The sequence below is a fragment of the Leiobunum rupestre genome, chromosome 3 (genome assembly GCF_980474605.1).
Source record: "Leiobunum rupestre chromosome 3, qqLeiRupe1.1.hap1, whole genome shotgun sequence".
NCBI classification, from domain to species: Eukaryota; Metazoa; Arthropoda; class Arachnida; order Opiliones; family Sclerosomatidae; genus Leiobunum; species Leiobunum rupestre.
Window position 1 is genome coordinate 42,809,438 of NC_143386.1, and position 18,289 is coordinate 42,827,726.

Consider the following 18,289-nt stretch of genomic DNA (forward strand, 5'->3'; position numbering starts at 1 on the left):
CCACCTATATTTTAAATTTAAATGTATCGTAGATAATTAATAAATTTTAAAATACATATTATCAAATTATAAATACGGTAGCTCATTAGTGTCCAAATTGTCGGCCGGCTAATTAAACCTATTCTCCAAATTGTTTGCCTGCTATGTAACCTATTCTCAAAATTGTTGGCCAGCTATGTAACCTATTCTCAAAATTGTTGGCCAGCTATTTAACCTCTTCTCCAAATTGTAATCTGGCTATTTAACCTATTCTCCAAATTGTAGGCTGGCTATTTAACCTCTTCTCCAAAATGTAGGCTGGCTATTTAACCTATTCTCCAAATTGTAGGCTGGCTATTTAACCTCTTCTCCAAATTGTAGGCTGGCTATTTAACCTATTCTCCAAATTGTTTGCCGGCTATGTAACCTATTCTCCAAATTGTTGGCCAGCTATGTAACCTCTTCTCAAAATTGTTGGCCGGCTATTTAACCTATTCTCTAAATTGTTGTCCGGCTATTTAACCTCTTCTCCAAATTGTTGGCCGGCTATTTAACCTATTATCCAAATTATTGGCAAGCTATTTAACCTCTTCTCCAAATTGTTGTCCGGTTATTTAACCTATTATCCAAATTGTTGGCAAGCTATTTAACCTCTTCTCCAAATTGTTGGCCGGCTATTTAACCTATTATCCAAATTGTTGGCAAGCTATTTAACCTCTTCTCCAAATTGTTGTCCGGCTATTTAACCTATTCTCCAAATTGTTGGCCGGCTATTTAACCTATTATCCAAATTATTGGCAAGCTATTTAACCTCTTCTCCAAATTGTTGTCCGGTTATTTAACCTATTATCCAAATTGTTGGCAAGCTATTTAACCTCTTCTCCAAATTGTTGGCCGGCTATTTAACCTATTATCCAAATTGTTGGCAAGCTATTTAACCTCTTCTCCAAATTGTTGTCCGGCTATTTAACCTATTCTCCAAATTGTTGGCCGGCTATTTAACCTATTATCCAAATTATTGGCAAGCTATTTAACCTCTTCTCCAAATTGTTGTCCGGTTATTTAACCTATTATCCAAATTGTTGGCAAGCTATTTAACCTCTTCTCCAAATTGTTGTCCGGCTATTTAACCTATTCTCCAAATTGTTGGCCGGCTATTTAACCTATTATCCAAATTGTTGGCAAGCTATTTAACCTATTCTCCAAATTATTGGTCGACTATTTAACCTATTCTCCAAATTGTGTTGGCCGGCTATTAAAGCTATTCTCCAAATTGTTGGCCGGCTATTTAACCTATTATCCAAATTGTTGGCAAGTTATTTAACCTATTCTCCAAATTATTGGTCGACTATTTAACCTATTCTCCAAATTGTGTTGGCTGGCTATTTAACTTAGTCTCCTAATTGTTGGCTGGCTATTTAACCTATTATCCAAATTGTTGGCAAGCTATTTAACCTATTCTCCAAATTATTGGTCGACTATTTAACCTATTCTCCAAATTGTGTTGGCCGGCTATTAAAGCTATTCTCCAAATTGTTGGCCGGCTATTTAACCTATTATCCAAATTGTTGGCAAGCTATTTAACCTATTCTCCAAATTATTGGTCGACTATTTAACCTATTCTCCAAATTGTGTTGGCTGGCTATTTAACTTAGTCTCCTAATTGTTGGCCCGCTATTTAATATATTCTCCAAATTGTTGGCCCACTATTTAACCTATTCTCCAAATTGTTGCTGGCTATTTAACCAATTCTTCAAATAGCCAATTGTCCAAAGATGTCAGAATTGGGGTTGCAAAGGTACATTTTACTCGGATATTTCAGTCGGGGTACAATGTTTTTATCAGAACCCTCCCTAAAATAATAATACTTTGCCAAAAATTTAATAAATTTAATTTCGGCCTTAAAATTTTCGAAACACATTCGCATTATTGAAAAATGTAGGTAAAGGAAAGAACATGAAAACCATGAATGTTTGAACAAAGTAATTTTATCGATTTCCGCTATTTCATACACGAGGATAGATACAATTTAGTTGTTTGTACCCTCCAAATATTTGCCTTATTCCGCCACTGTAATTGTCACATCATCCAAAATATCACCAGTGTAAATGACGCATTTTCAAAACACTTGTCCGACCAATTGTCATATTCAACCAAATGTCATCCTTCTAATGACGCATTTTCAAAACACTTGTCCGACCAATTGTCATATTCAACCAAATGGCATCCTTCTAATGACGCATTTTCAAAACACTTGTCCGACCAATTGTCATATTCAACCAAATGTCATCCTTCTAATGACGCATTTTCAAAACACTTGTCCGACCAATTGTCATATCCAACCAAATGTCACCCGTCTAAACGACGCATCTTCAAAACTCTTGTCCGACCAATTGTCATATCCAACCAAATGTCACCCATCTAAATGACGCATTTTCAAGACACTTGTCTGACCAATTCTTGTACGTCATATCCAATCAAATGTTACCCGTCTAAATTACGCATCTTCAAAAATCTGGTCTGACCAACTGTCATATCCAACCAAATGTCACCCGTATAAATGACGAATCTTCAAAACACTTGTCTGACCAATTCTTGTACGTCATATCCAATCAAATGTTACCCGTCTAAATTACGCATCTTCAAAAATCTGGTCTGACCAACTGTCATATCCAACCAAATGTCACCCGTATAAATGACGAATCTTCAAAACACTTGTCTGACCAATTCTTGTACGACCAATTGTCATATCCAATCAAATGTTACCCGTCTAAGTGACGCATCTTCAAAACTCTGGTCTGACGATTTCTTGTCCGACCAATCATCATGCCCAACAAAATGGCGCATACTACAAATAGTCGTTCGACAAGTTGTCATATCTCCAAAATGCCGGAAGCCAAACTACACTAAAGATAAAAAATAAATAAAATCCTGTCGTATTAATTGTTCTTAAAATCTTCGATTTTCCCCATGTCCATTATCATAGAGAAAACCTTGCTTCGACAATACATTTTCGTGAATTTCATTAATAATGGTTATTGTACAAAATTCACGAATATAAGTCCATTACGACCAATACCACAAAACAAAATACAAATAGAATCTTGAAGCATCGAGAACAAGCGTGTATGTCTACTCAGGGATATAGCGAGCAACAGGCAACATTTGGAATGGAAGGCAGGGACGAGGGCTCCTCCCGGAATCCCGGCTACTGGAGGAGAGAGGGTCGATTGGAGACGCCAACGAGCCAGTACGACATATCTTCCTTCCCCCTTGTCCACCCCCCTTCTTTCTTCCTTTAAAAACAGCCTTCATCGGCAGCCTGTTCCTCATTCGGTGCCTCGACGTGAGCCAGACGATCTCGAGAGGTTGCTCAAGTTCGGGACGTTTTCGTGATTTTTCGACAGTTTTGGAGAGGAAAGTGTTATCCACCGTCCTTCAACAACAATTGTCTTTTGCTAAGCTCATTTTCGACTATAACTAACGCGTTTACGATTATGGCAATTTCAGTACCAAGGATTTTTCTCCGTTCAGTCTCTTTATATACGATTTAATGTGAAGTTTATCATATCTCAAGACTTTATTTTATACATTTTTTATTTAATTTGTTTCGTTTCTACAAAGTGAATTTTTTTTATTTCAAGAGGATTTTTATTAAATTTGTAAGTATCTTTTATGACTTTGTTAACGCGGAATTTTACGTAAATGAAATGTTTATTACTGTCTTGATTATTGTTTTTGATTTCCGTATTTAGAACTTTCTGACAATGTTTAATGAAATAATTGATATCAAAATTTATACTATAACTCTCTTTTTATATACTGTTAATGTTATTTGACTGAAACATAACTTCGCGAGTTGGCAAAACCAAAGATTCAAATTGGTTACAGGGAAACAAAACCTTAAAGGTTCGATTTCAACGCTTTTATTTATGCTAGATTTCGACAGTTGAAACTTTTCACCATATTCTGATTTATTACAAGGAAATATAATGATAATTGCAAATTTGGAGGTTTTAGACGCCATCTGGTAAGATCTGGTATTTAAAATATAGCTGCTTATAGCATTACCTCCTAGCTGTGAATGAATATTTAACTTTCAGTCTATTACATAAAATCAAAAGTAAATGAACCGAAGTTATCAGACTGCTCTACTCCACATGTTGGAGGCGCTTTCCCGAGGGGTAAGACAGTCTCAGATAATCTGTACAACGAGTTCGTGCATTTAGCACTGTTCACTGTTAAAGGTACATATTTTCAAGAGTTCGCGAGTTCCAATTAGCACTGTCAAAGGTACGGTAGTGTACACCGAGTTCGCAGAGTGTTTTACCCCTCGCGTTTTCCTTATGAAGTTACATTTTGACCACGAATTTGAAATTTTGCGCGCTCCTAGGCCAAAAAATAACGTATTGCTTTAAAAAAAAACCCTTTTTTTACCCTAGAAATAGCTATACCCACAATTCCCAAGTACAATTTATCGCGTCAAAAGATGGGGCTGGACTCGATTATCTCCTCATTTTCATAAGGAAAACGCCATCCGATTCTGAGCGCTATTTTGACAACTTCGGTTTATTTACTTCTGATAAAATATGATTTATAAATAAAGCATCGAAGCCTTATTTTATATCGTTAGGAAAAGTAGTAAACGCGATATATTCTGAGCTGTGATTCGATATCTGATTCCGCGTAAGATTGGCGACCGTAGAAAATTGCTTCGAGCTCGTGAAGTTACATGCTTCATTTTTGAGATATAGTATATTCCCTTATGGATACTACTCTCGTGAGAGATATATTATATTATATTAACATAATCATAATTTTTACTGCTCTATATAACCATAAGTAACATAATAACTCATAAGTATGCATCTGTATAACATTCCCATAGAAAATATTTCAATGAGACCTTGTTTCACACGAAACATATAATTAGTGAATTGTTAATTTAAAATTTGTAAATATTTTAAACAGAACTGCTACTTCATGGAGTTTTTAAAAACATAATTTATTTAAAATTTGGGAGCTTTCGAACCGCGGTCCTTCGTCAGCCAAGCGTCGAATATAATATTATGTTTTTAAAAACTCCATGGAGTAGCAGTTCCTTTTAAAATATTTACAAATTTGGAATAATTTACATGGAACAAAAATTAAATATTTATAATTATTAATTTAAAATTCCTATAATCATTGTGCTATTGAAAAGGGTAACAGGAACCCAGATTTCATTATCGCAAGGTACAAACTAATCTATATATTGTAAAACCCAAAAATGCGTCAGGAAAACTGGTGTTTTTCAAAATTCGATTCACTAACTTTCGTTATGAAATATATAACGCGTGTTTCGTCACTGACGAGGAGTGTACCCGAGGTGTACTCGGGGGGGGGGGGGGTATGTAGACCTTGGGTTAACATGAATTTTCAATAAGGGAAAAGTTACGCTGGGCTTCCGTTTTGCTATGGCAACCGAAAATGTTTTTGACTACTTAAAATGAAAAAATCTACATTTAAAAAAGCATGGGATTTTCTCGGTTTCACAGAAAAATTTTGAAAACCCAAAAAAAAATAGAAATTTAAATTTCAACTAAAATGCTAAATTTGAACAATTTTGGGTGAAATTCATCAAGTAGCCCCCCTGTGAAACCGAGAAAATCCCATGCTTTTTTTAAATGTAGATTTTTTCATTTTAAGTTTTCAAAAATATCTCGTACCAATAGGTCTTCGAGTAAACATAAAGACGCGAATCTCGGATCATTTATAGGTCTTCGAGTCAAAAACTAAATACAACTAAATAAAATAACCAGAAATTCCAACGGTAGACCGGTTTCGTCCTATTTGGGACTAATCAGTACCGTGCGTGAAATCTGGTTCGCGAAATTTAGGATGTAGTTTTTTTTTCCTTTTCATTCTGAAATATTCTACCTATTCGCGTATTTTATAGTCAATAAATTAATTCGGATACCTAATCTAAATGAATTCAGACTGACAATTTATCACTTCATCAAAGATTCAATAAAGCTATCCACATTAGCGACCGTTACTATAATATATAAAAACTTGGTTTCGCAACAAACTGTGGGCACCACCATTTTGTACAAACCATGATTTCTATTTATAAGTTGGCAGTATATTTTCATTGCATCTACTAGCGTTCATAAATAACTACGGTGACCTATGCGAAGAAAGGATAAATTTACTTTAGTAGGGCGAACTATCTATTTAAGAATTGTGAATATTGAAATCAGGCCAAGACAAAGTTTGGTTTAAAACACGAGTTTCTAAATAGACGTTTTTTAGTTTTAATATACACAAAAATGCTTAAGGAAACAGATACGATCTGCTGATATACTCGCGATTCCTTTTAAGATCGGAGCCACGCGAAGGAGCGTGAGTGAAGTCTATCCAGTTGCCCGGGACCTTGAGTCCGAAATATTTGAATTTTTAAGATGATGGAGGGAGGAGAAAATCTTGGAGAATGTTCATCCTGAACTTCCTTCATTTTGGGGACAGAGGCGGCTGTTTACTTTATAAGGAACTCTCCGCAGAGCTCCCCTAAAAAAGCACTTTCAACCTCTTTATGGACGCTTTTTGCAAAGAGCCAAAATGTAAACCCTTTTTTAAATATTGCACTGAGAAAATTTAAGACTGCTATGAGGGTAATATCAGAAGTATCTAATACGTCTCCTACGAGGGAATTATTTGTATGTACACAGAATCACGGTTAATACGAATACGCTTTAGTAAATTGCCACTTTATTAATAATGCCTCCTATGAAAAAGATTTAGTAAGTTGCCTACGAAGATATCTTACGTAATTCCCGTAATATCATAATTAACCAGATCGAATAAAAACCCGCTCTAAAAAATTTGCTTTCAAACCAAATTTAATTAACGCTTACACTAAATTAAGTTTGAACATAATACACAATGTATAACATTTCAATTCGTGCATTTCAATCATGAACACGCGGCCCAAGATGTCACGAACAGTATGTAAGCTAAATAATTAAAAATTCTATGATGGCGAAGCTCTCACTATTAAAAGATGGCGGATTTCATCCAGCCGCGGCCGTCATCGACAAAATAAAATGGAGGGCGTAGGCTAAGAAAATAAACACACTAGAAAGTTTATTTTAGATACCCCGATTCGTTCTTTGATAATTAAAAAATCGTCTTCACAAAATTAATCATATAAATGACGTATTTTAAAGACCGAAATGAGATACGAAAGCTATTGATTATTTTGAGCCAAGGCTTAAGGCTATCAGTCTCGACAAATCGAAAGCGATAAAGCGAGCGACTGACAATCGGATCTCGTGGCTTGTATTGAGGTTACTTCCGCGAAATTCGACTTTAAAGATTTATTCTATTAGAAGTATAGACTCTTTCTATCAGAAGTATAGACTCTTTCTAACAGAAGTATAGACTCTTTCTATCAGAATTATAGACTCTTTCTATCAGAAATATAGACTCTTTCTAACAGAAGTATAGACTCTTTCTATCAGAAGTATAGACTCTTTCTATCAAAAGTACATATTCTTTCTATCAGAAGTATAGATTTTTTCTATCAGAAGTATAGACTCTTTCTATCAAAAGTATATATTTTTTCTATCAGAAGTATAGATTTTTCTATCAGAAGTATAGACTCTTTCTATCAGAAGTATAGATTTTTCTATCAGAAGTATAGACCCTTTCTATCAGAAGTATAGACTCTTTACATCAGAAGTATAGACTCTTTATATTAGAAGTATAGACTCTTTCTATCAGAAGTATAGATTCTTTCTATCAGAAGTATAGACTCTTTGTATCAGAAGTATAGACTTTCTATTAGAAGTATAGACTCTTTCTATCAAAAGTATATATTCTTTCTATCAGAAGTATTAACTCTTTCTATCAGAAGTATAGACTCTTTCTATCAGAAGAATAGACTCTTTCTATCAGAAGTATAGACTCTTTCTATCAGAAGTATAGACTCTTTCTATCAAAAGTATATATTCTTTCCATCAGAAGTATAGATTTTTTCTATCAGAAGTATAGACTCTTTCTATCAAAAGTATATATTCTTTCTATCAGAAGTATTAACTCTTTCTATCAGAAGTATAGACTCTTTGTATCAGAAGCATAGACTCTTTCTATTAGAAGTAAAGATTCTTTCCATCAGAAGTATAGACTCTTCCTATCAGAAGTATAGATGCTTTCTATCAGAAGAATAGACTCTTTCTATCAGAAGAATAGACTCTTTCTATCAGAAGAATAGACTCTTTCTATCAGAAGTATAGACTCTTTCTATCAAAAGTATATATTCTTTCCATCAGAAGTATAGATTTTTTCTATCAGAAGTATAGACTCTTTCTATCAGAATTATAGACTCTTTCTATCAGAAATATAGACTCTTTCTAACAGAAGTATAGACTCTTTCTATCAGAAGTATAGACTCTTTCTATCAAAAGTACATATTCTTTCTATCAGAAGTATAGACTCTTTCTATCAAAAGTATATATTTTTTCTATCAGAAGTATAGATTTTTCTATCAGAAGTATAGACTCTTTCTATCAGAAGTATAGATTTTTCTATCAGAAGTATAGACCCTTTCTATCAGAAGTATAGACTCTTTACATCAGAAGTATAGACTCTTTATATTAGAAGTATAGACTCTTTCTATCAGAAGTATAGATTCTTTCTATCAGAAGTATAGACTCTTTGTATCAGAAGTATAGACTTTCTATTAGAAGTATAGACTCTTTCTATCAAAAGTATATATTCTTTCTATCAGAAGTATTAACTCTTTCTATCAGAAGTATAGACTCTTTCTATCAGAAGAATAGACTCTTTCTATCAGAAGTATAGACTCTTTCTATCAGAAGTATAGACTCTTTCTATCAAAAGTATATATTCTTTCCATCAGAAGTATAGATTTTTTCTATCAGAAGTATAGACTCTTTCTATCAAAAGTATATATTCTTTCTATCAGAAGTATTAACTCTTTCTATCAGAAGTATAGACTCTTTGTATCAGAAGCATAGACTCTTTCTATTAGAAGTAAAGATTCTTTCCATCAGAAGTATAGACTCTTCCTATCAGAAGTATAGATGCTTTCTATCAGAAGAATAGACTCTTTCTATCAGAAGAATAGACTCTTTCTATCAGAAGAATAGACTCTTTCTATCAGAAGTATAGACTCTTTCTATCAAAAGTATATATTCTTTCCATCAGAAGTATAGATTTTTTCTATCAGAAGTATAGACTCTTTCTATCAAAAGTATAGACTCTTTCTATCAAAAGTATAGACTCTTTCTATCAAAAGTATAGACTCTTTCTATCAAAAGTATAGATTATTTCTATCAGAAGTATATATTCTTTCCATCAGAAGTATAGATTTTTTCTATCAGAAGTATAGACTCTTTCTATCAAAAGTATAGACTCTTTCTGTAAAAAGTATAGACTCTTTCTATCAAAAGTATAGATTATTTCTATCAGAAGTATAGACTCTTTGTATCAGAAGTATAGACTTTCTATTAGAAGTATAGACTGTTTCTATCAGAAGTATATACTCCTTCTATTAGAAGTATAGATTATTTCTATCAGAAGTATAGACTCTTTCTATCAAAAGTATAGACTCTTTCTATCAGAAGTATAGACTTCTATTAGAAGTATAGACTGTTTCTATCAGAAGTATATACTCCTTCTATTAGAAGTATAGATTCTATCTATCAGAAGTATAGACTCTTTCTATCAAAAGTATAGACTCTTTCTATCAGAAGTATAGACTCTTTCTATCAGAAGTATAGACTCTTTCCATCAGAAGTATAGATATTTTCTATCAGAAGTATTAACTCTTTCTATCAGAAGTATTAACTCTTTCTATCAGAAGTATAGATTCTTTCTATCAGAAGTATAGATTCTTTCTATCAGAAGTATAGATTCTTTCTATCAGAAGTATTAACTCTTTCTATCAGAAGTATTAACTCTTTCAATCAGAAGTGTTTCAATGGCCAACCAAAAATGTTTTTCACATCTCAAGTTTTTACTTTCTCTATGTAAAATAACATGGCATTTTCAAAATATTATAAAATTAAAATTTTGGAAAAACATTTGGGTATAATCGATAAATTTGGGTAATTAATTTTACCCCTTATTTTATTTTACCCATTTTTATCGATTTTACCCGATTTTATCGATTTTGGAAAACGATCCTTACAATCCGTGATTTTGCCAAGCTGTTTTACGTAGAGAAAGTTTAAATTTGAGTCGTGAAAAACATTTTTGGTTGGCATGGCAAAACGAATGGCCATTGAATCTTTTCCCTTCAGGAGCTTTTAAGGTACATGACGGCTTACTTAACCCCCGAGTTTGAAGAAAATCGGGGAGAAACATATCGGGATGTCTCCTTGTTAGTGCCGCAAGCTGAGATCGAACACGGCTACTCTTATTGCGAGGTGAAAGTGCTAGAGATGCTGCAATCCCACCTCGTTTAGTGCTCGATTATCCATGAATAAAATAACCTCGGCGATATTTAAATAATATTTATTTAAATAACCAATAGTTGAAAAAAATTGTAAAATGTTTAAATAATCGAAAGTGAATAAGCCTATTATTTAAATAAAACAAACAATTATTTAAATAAATACCACTTTTATTCAAATAAATGCTTGGTTGGTTAAAAAACATAATTAAATAAGTTAAAATGATATTCTTTTTACCAACGTTTTTTAAATAAATCGGAAAATTTGTGGATAATGAATAAACAATTCCGAACACTAACCTCGTCGCAAGTTAATATCATTAGCAGAATAGAGAGATGGATCCTTCGCTCTAACAGATAAATTATATAGCTATACTGCTACGAATAATTAAACAGACTTGACTAGGTATAATAATAGACCTTTAAGCACTGCACTAAAGGTGGTAATTAAGTAATTTCACACGACGGACCATTGGAATAGATACAATATGGACTGCGAATAAATGATACCAGAAACTATGTGGGGAAACTCAAGATTTATAACTACCAAAACCATTTACCAAATTAAAATTTAATAACAATAATAACAATAATAATTTTATTTGATTAACCCATATCTTGTTCATAAAAATAGAAGGCTAAATCATTGTAGGAGTTTTAAGCCACAACACAATACATACTTTATTATACAATAATATCAATATTACAGTAGTGTTTATCACTTTTATTTAAATACGAAATTCCTAGCTAGTTTTTTGGGGTAGGTACATTAGTTCGAATTTCAATCGTCCGAACGGTGGAACAAATGTTCGAATTTCATTCGTCCAAACCGCCGAAATAACAAATCTTTCAATTGTTCGAATTGGACAACTTGTTTGTTTCATTCGTCCGAATCGGTAGCATCACTTGTCCGAATTCTGTCGCTAAATTAGTATTTCTTATTGCTGTTTTTTGTGGGAATTGCGTTGAATGTTGTGGATATTTTAGGTTAGGTTCACGTTAATGTTACTATTTTCTTATATTAACAATATTTAGAAAAAAAAAACGGACAAACGATTATTCGAACAAATGAAATTCGCCAGTAAAGTTAACATAAATTGGACGACTAAATCACCAACAAAAGTTGTGATAAATTTTTCGGGCAAATGAAATACGTTTTCGGACATACGATCCTGTTTTCCGGAATTCGGACAAATGATCGTTCGGACGAATGAAATTTGAACAAATGTACCCAAATCAGGTTTTTAAACGCATTTGTTTCGGTAGTTCTGTTATATTGGTTTACCCCCATTTCGCCCAAAATAGTTCTCCCAATTCCAGTTTCTCCCAATCCCATTTCTCCCAATCCTATTTGTCCCAATCCCATTTGTCCCAAAATAGTTATCCCAAATCCCATTTGTCCCAAAATAGTTATCCCAAATCCCATTTGTCCCAAAATTACACTTGGTATATATTACATGAAATAAGTCCAAGTAATTCTTTATATTACTGCAATTAGGATATGCCTGCTAACCTAATCTAACCTAACCTAACCTAACCTAACCTAACCTAACCGCGCAATTACCATATATTTGGAAAATAATGATTGGGAGAAAGGGGAATCCATATTTTTGGGAATTACACTTGGTATATATTACATGAAATAAGTCCAAGTAATTCTTTATATTACTACAATTAGGATATGCCTACTAACCTAACCTAACCTAACCTAACCTAACCGCGCAATTACGATATATTTGGAAAATAATGATTGGGAGAAAGGGGAATCCATATTTTTGGGAATATTGATCGTTGGGAGAAATGGGAATCAATTGTTTTGGGAAACTTGATCGTTGGGAAAAATGGGAATACATATTTTTGGGTTAAATGAACTCCGGTTCGGAGAAATGGAATTGGGACAAATGGGACACCATGTTTTTGGGAGAACTGATAACTTTGGGATAAGGTCAAATTGGGTTAAATGGGAACATACCGTTATATTCAGGGAATTAAATATATTAACACCATAATAGAAAAAATATTTTAATTTAATTTGCGTACGAGACACAGTATTGAGAAGAAGTTTTGGCCTCCGGATATTATAATTTGAGGAAATATCATATTCAAAAACTTTAAATGTAGGATTTTTTAAGGACTTGTAAATAAAATTAACTTATTATAAACATATTTCTTATATCTTAAGCCGATTATATTTTTTATATATGGTATCGGTATGTGCTAAAAAGGGGGCGTTTTCCAAGATTCCAATAATTCTCTTTTGTATTACGATTAATCTCTTTATATTTGTAGCGGAAGTATTTCCCCATATAAAAATACAATATGAGATATTATATATAAACCTAATACCTATTAGACAAGCTCTCAACTATACCGAAAAGCTTTGTCTACATAGACGAATCACTATACTAAAAGCTAGTAGATATAAAGAGTGATTAAATACGTGAATAGGTAGAATAGTCCATAATAAAAAGGGATAAAAACCAATTTGAAGAAATTAAACACTTACAAATAACTCGTACCATTAGGTCTTTGAGCAAAAGAGAAGATGCGAATTTCGGACGAAATAGATCTTCGAGTAAAAAAACAACATAAAACCAAAAGTAGCAAAATTACGCTACTTTTGGTACAACTAAGTATTTAAATTTCTTCAAATAGTTTAGGATTTAGCTTTTTGGTCCCATTTCATTATGGATTATTCTACTTATTTGTGTATTTTATCACTCTTTGCAATGCATTCCAAAGCCGTGGTTCTTAATAACTTATTAACTTACTAGTTAGTAAGAATGACTACCATGTTACGTTGATGACAGTAAATAAATAACTTCACAAAAAAAAACTATTTATAGAGTCCATTTTACGCCCCGATTCAATAAATTGTCATTATTTTGCAGAAAATAAGCATTAGTTTTAATTTTGAAAGCATTTTCATATTCGGGGTAGGTACATTTGTTCGAATTTCAATCGTCCGAACGGTGGAACAAATGTTCGAATTTCATATTCGTCCGAACCGCCGAAATAAAAAATGTTTCAATTGTTCCAATTGGACAACTTCTTTGTTTCATTCGTCCGAATCGGTAGCATCACTTGTCCGAATTCTGTCACTAAATTAGTATTTCTTATTGCTGTTTTTTTTGGCCGATATAGTAAGTGAGAATTGCGTTGAATGTTGTGGATATTTTAGGTTAGGTTAGGTTCACGTTAATGTTACTATTTTCTTATATTAACAATATTTAAAAAAAAAACCAACCAATTCCTAATGTTCGAAAAAACGGACAAACGATTATTCGAACAAATGAAATTCGCCAGTAAAGTTAACATAAATTGAACGACTAAATCACCAACAAAAGTTGTGATAAATTTTTCGGGCAAATGAAATACGTTTTCAGACATACGATTCTGTTTTCCGGCATTCGGACAAATGATCATTCGGACATTTGTACCACCGTTCGGACGAATGAAATTCGAACAAATGTACCGAAATCTCATATTCAATAAGCCTCGGCTTCAATTAAAAACTAGCTGTTGAATGATATTCCTCACCGATGTTACTTAGACGCTACGCGCAGCGCCAGATTAACTTACGGCTTGCTCGTGAACTTCGTAATCAGCTCGATAATTGTTTTAGGTATTAACTTTGTTTATAAGATCCTATAACCTTCTAGAAGCTAACAAATTTAATATCAAACACCTCCACCTTCCTATTACTTTAGGTTGTATCAACCTAATGAGTATCGGAGACAGGGTTCAAATTAAGAGAAGCTAGAGTTTAGGGGGGTTTCGACGAAGAAAAGAATAGTATAAAATGAAGAAAAAGCTCCTCTCTCTTGTTAGTACAGTGAATTAGCGGACGAGAAAGACATTATCGTAATGAAAAGGAAGCCATCCAGGAGTACAGAGTTGTTGTTGGGGGGGGGGGAGAGCCCCGTTGGGATGCCAATCCCGAATAATCATTAATCCCGATATCGTGCGGTGCATTCTACCCCCGCCAGGGGTTCGGAAAACACGAAACTTTAACAAGGCGGGGATATCGGGCCCGAAAATTCAACTTCCGGTTAATGGTTCGGAGTCGGCTTCGCCTCGAGGCTTCTCGAGTTACCCTGGAAAGCCACCGTCACGGGGGGTATTGAAAAAGAAAATAGAGTAAGCCTATTCTCCTTTGGTCCGAGACTGGCTGTCTACGCTAACTCGAAAGAAGTCGGTGATATCCCGCTGTATGAGAGGCGTCTTCAATTCTAAAGTTATTTCCTGGCAACCATTTAAACTCTTAACTGGATTAGTATACTAGCGTACTGCGGGGGTGTAAAGAATTCGGATGTTCTTCGTTTCCGTCGTGGATGGTATAAAGGAAAGAAGTACTTTTTCATTTGAATGGCTCCGGAAATAAATATACTGCTTATATGATTGGATACTTAGAAATAATGGGACGGGGATTTTTGCTGTGAATCGTTAGAAATTTGTAATTTTTTAACGAAATTTAGCCCTAAATTAGCGAAACTTTTGAAATCCTTTCGGTTTATAAGTTGCGAATATTTCATCGAATTTTAAAAAATGTGTATTTCATATATTTTTTTTTGGTCTTAGTGAACAATATGGATAAATATTTCGTGTTAACTTAAACCTAGATTGTCTTCCCAAGAAAGGAGCAGTGGTTATTTGGATTTTTAATATTGGTCGTTACTTTATTTAAAGGTTTTTTTAAATAAAAATTCATATTAAAAAAATTTCTACATGTTTCATTATATTGGTAAATATCTTTACAAAGAAAACCCCAGAAAACACTAAAAAATGTGCCGTGGTATCTCGGTATTAAACGAAAAGAATTGATATTTTTCTAAGCATTAAAATAAACAATGCTTTGATGAACTCATGATATCTCAAAATTGGCTTTGGAAAATCAGCAATGTTAATAAAAATGATAAAAGTACTAGTTAATAAATTAAAACTACTACATAATATATCATATTTTTTTTCTAGTACAATAGTCGTCAAAAGACAAATCTTTATCTCTTCAAACTTTCCTCATTAATCAAACGTTACCCCAAATTGATCACTGAACTTCATAAGGAACTCCGCCCACCCACTGCAGCGCCATCTATCAATCGCGAATCCAACCTTCAAATTATACAGCCTTCCATCTCCCGTACCAAAAGAAATAAATAAAATAAAATAAAATAAAAACATAAATGAAGTCCTAGAGATGTAGAACATGCCGAGTCGAGCCAGTATAATTCGATTAAAAATAGCAACCTGTCAGAGATGAGAACTAGTGCCGTCTTTGATAAATAAAAGCAGAGGGGGGCGCTGCGTACGATAACGTTTAAACTATCGGCGTCCCCGAGTTAAGATCTCAAAGAGGAATGTTGTAAATTTTTGTTCAAATAATCCGCTCGCAGCTTCCGTACGAATTCGAAGCGGACTAAAGGGTGTCTCTATCAACATCAACCGACGGGACTCAGTCAGCTATTTTTAGGCTTAAAGGATAACAAAGTTCCGATATTCCAAGTGCGCCAATCCTTTGGTATCGTTCTTACTTGGCAATTCCCACACGCGCGGCGATAGGGGTATAGTTTATCGCGTAAAAGGCTTTACACGTCGCTAGGTTAGAGATAGTAGGTATTCGCGCGGGCCAGGCTTATTTATAATGGCCAAAAACGCCAGCATATTGCCTGTGTCAACATCTTTCTTCTTTCGGCAGCCGCTCGACGATAGGCTGGCGATATTTGTTACCACCGACAGTTGGTTTTCTTCAAGGAAACGGCCGGGTTACGGTGAGGTATTGAGGAGAACCAGAGAAAAACAGGACGAGGAAGAATGAGATCATTCTGGCGCTTCTCAGCGTGAATGAGTAATACCAGAAGAAAATAGGGGAAGTACGTATCTGTAGCTTTGAGCCGTAGAAGTCGTCGTGTGACCCACGAAAACGCCTTTTTACGCATAATAAACCAAACTGAAAAAGTAGTCCTACTTTTGTTTTGATTCAACACGGCTATAATCGACGAAAGCAAATACGCCTTAGCTCAAATAGCAGAGAATGAGAAGGGCAATATGTTACAATTGTTCAATTTAAGAAAAATGACTTTTTAAACGATGTATTCATCCGCGATTTCCCGCCAAACCGTTTTGGCGCGAAAATTCGTGAAAAGTGACGCCTTTCCAAAGCTGACTAGAAGCGTACTTCCCCCTATTTTCTTCTGGTAATACATTTCTGTGGATGGTTGCAATGGAATCGGGGAAAATGTTAGGAGTCCCGCTTAACTCTTATCTGTGATGCTTGTCGGAGATAGGGGGTGACAGAAAGAGGGGTAACTAAGGGGTTTTTCGTCGGGGTAGTACGGTTATGACGTCAAAGGGCGTCATCCCCATGTCTACCCCCATTTTTACATCCCCGTTTATCCGACTAACATCTCGGTGCCGCGATACAGCGTGACTTCTTACCTTTAAGCCTGGTTTTCACTTGGCGGAAAATCTTCGACGGAAAGCATAATGTCGGCGGGAGAGTTTTCGACGTTTCGCCCTCTCCCGGCGGTATGTGCATTTTCACTAGGCGGTTTTTTTCGGCGGAATGTTCGTGGTGCACGGCCAACTTTGACTCGCGCGAGTCAAAGTTGTCCGTGGTCGGTGGTCCGGTTTCAAGCTTCTAAAATTGTTAAGCAGACACCATTTTGTGTTTTTCAAATAAAAGAGCTTATTTTGTTTACTACCTAAAAAGCCTAAAAATGGATGATTTATCTGACAACAATCATTTATTAATCAACGCACATGTAAGCATTTTAAATATAAACAAAAATATGCTAACCCTGAAATAATGTGAAATGACCTAACACGAGGCGAATTCTAGAGCTTCGGGAATGCCAGTTTGGGGAAAAATTGTCTTCCCTCCCAACCGATAGATATTTGTTCCTGATTGGTTGAAATCAAGCGATATCGCCCGACGCCGCGAAAAAAATCAAATTGAAATTCGCGACACAAAACGGAAAACCAACTGAATTTCCGCCCGGCGTCGACGGAAAAGATCGCCCATTTACCGTCGACGCCGAGCGATTTCGCTCAAAAACCGCCAAGTGAAAACCAGGCTTTAGGTGTGGTGGCGGAGTGGCCAGCGCTTTCGCCTCGTAGCAAGAGGAGCCGGGTTCGATCCCACCTTGAGGCACTGGGTGAAAACTCGGAACTACTCCTTCCGCGTTGAGTTTTCAAGTTATCTCTCCACGGGTTAAAGGTATTTTCCCCCTATCTCTTCAGTTTCCCCTTTCCCTAAAAACTTAACGGTAATAGTGAGTGTAGGGAGCTGTTGGCTCGAGTGGAATGCAGGGCTTGCCACCACCCTCCTACGCGTAGTAACCTGGCAACCTGTTTAAAGGCATTATAAGTCGCTAGATGACTTGGGCCTAAGCTAATTTTTATTAGATAACACATAAGATAATAGGCAAATCTATAAAGTAACGTGACTAATTGGGGGATCTTAAAATTGGTTTTTCGCGTGAATATACGACGCCATGTTGGGGCATAAAATCCAGTAAATGAGCCTGCTGTACCTCACACGCAAAAACGTAATTTTGAAATCAGCCAATTAACGTCGTTAACTCGAGAAAAGTAAAATACGGTTATTACATTAGTTTCATCCGAGGGGGTAGTCACTCGTAAAATCTTTGTACACCAGTCTGATTACTGATCCTTCTTTGATTTCCACTGATTTCTCGGTAATTTCTAGTGATTTAGCACAATTTCACCGTGAATTACAGTGATTTTCTTAAGCAATTTCCCGTGATTACCTACGATATGTACACCTAATTATTAAAGTTACTACCCATACGGTTTCATCTCCTGCAGATTTTTTGTTTCTTCTCTATTACG

The 18,289-nt window shown here is 34.9% G+C and overlaps 1 protein-coding gene across 4 annotated transcripts in view; it reads left to right on the forward strand.

The window, feature by feature from the left end:
* Positions 1-2,903: 2,903 nt before the first annotated feature.
* LOC149951838 (G protein-coupled receptor dmsr-1-like) overlaps positions 2,904-18,289 on the forward strand; it is a 194,679-nt gene continuing 179,293 nt past the window's right edge. For all 4 annotated transcript variants that reach the window (XM_090168284.1, XM_090168283.1, XM_090168282.1 and 1 more), the window contains exon 1: positions 2,904-3,641. The gene's annotated coding sequence lies outside the window, so the exon portion shown is untranslated. The remainder of the gene's footprint in view (positions 3,642-18,289) is intronic.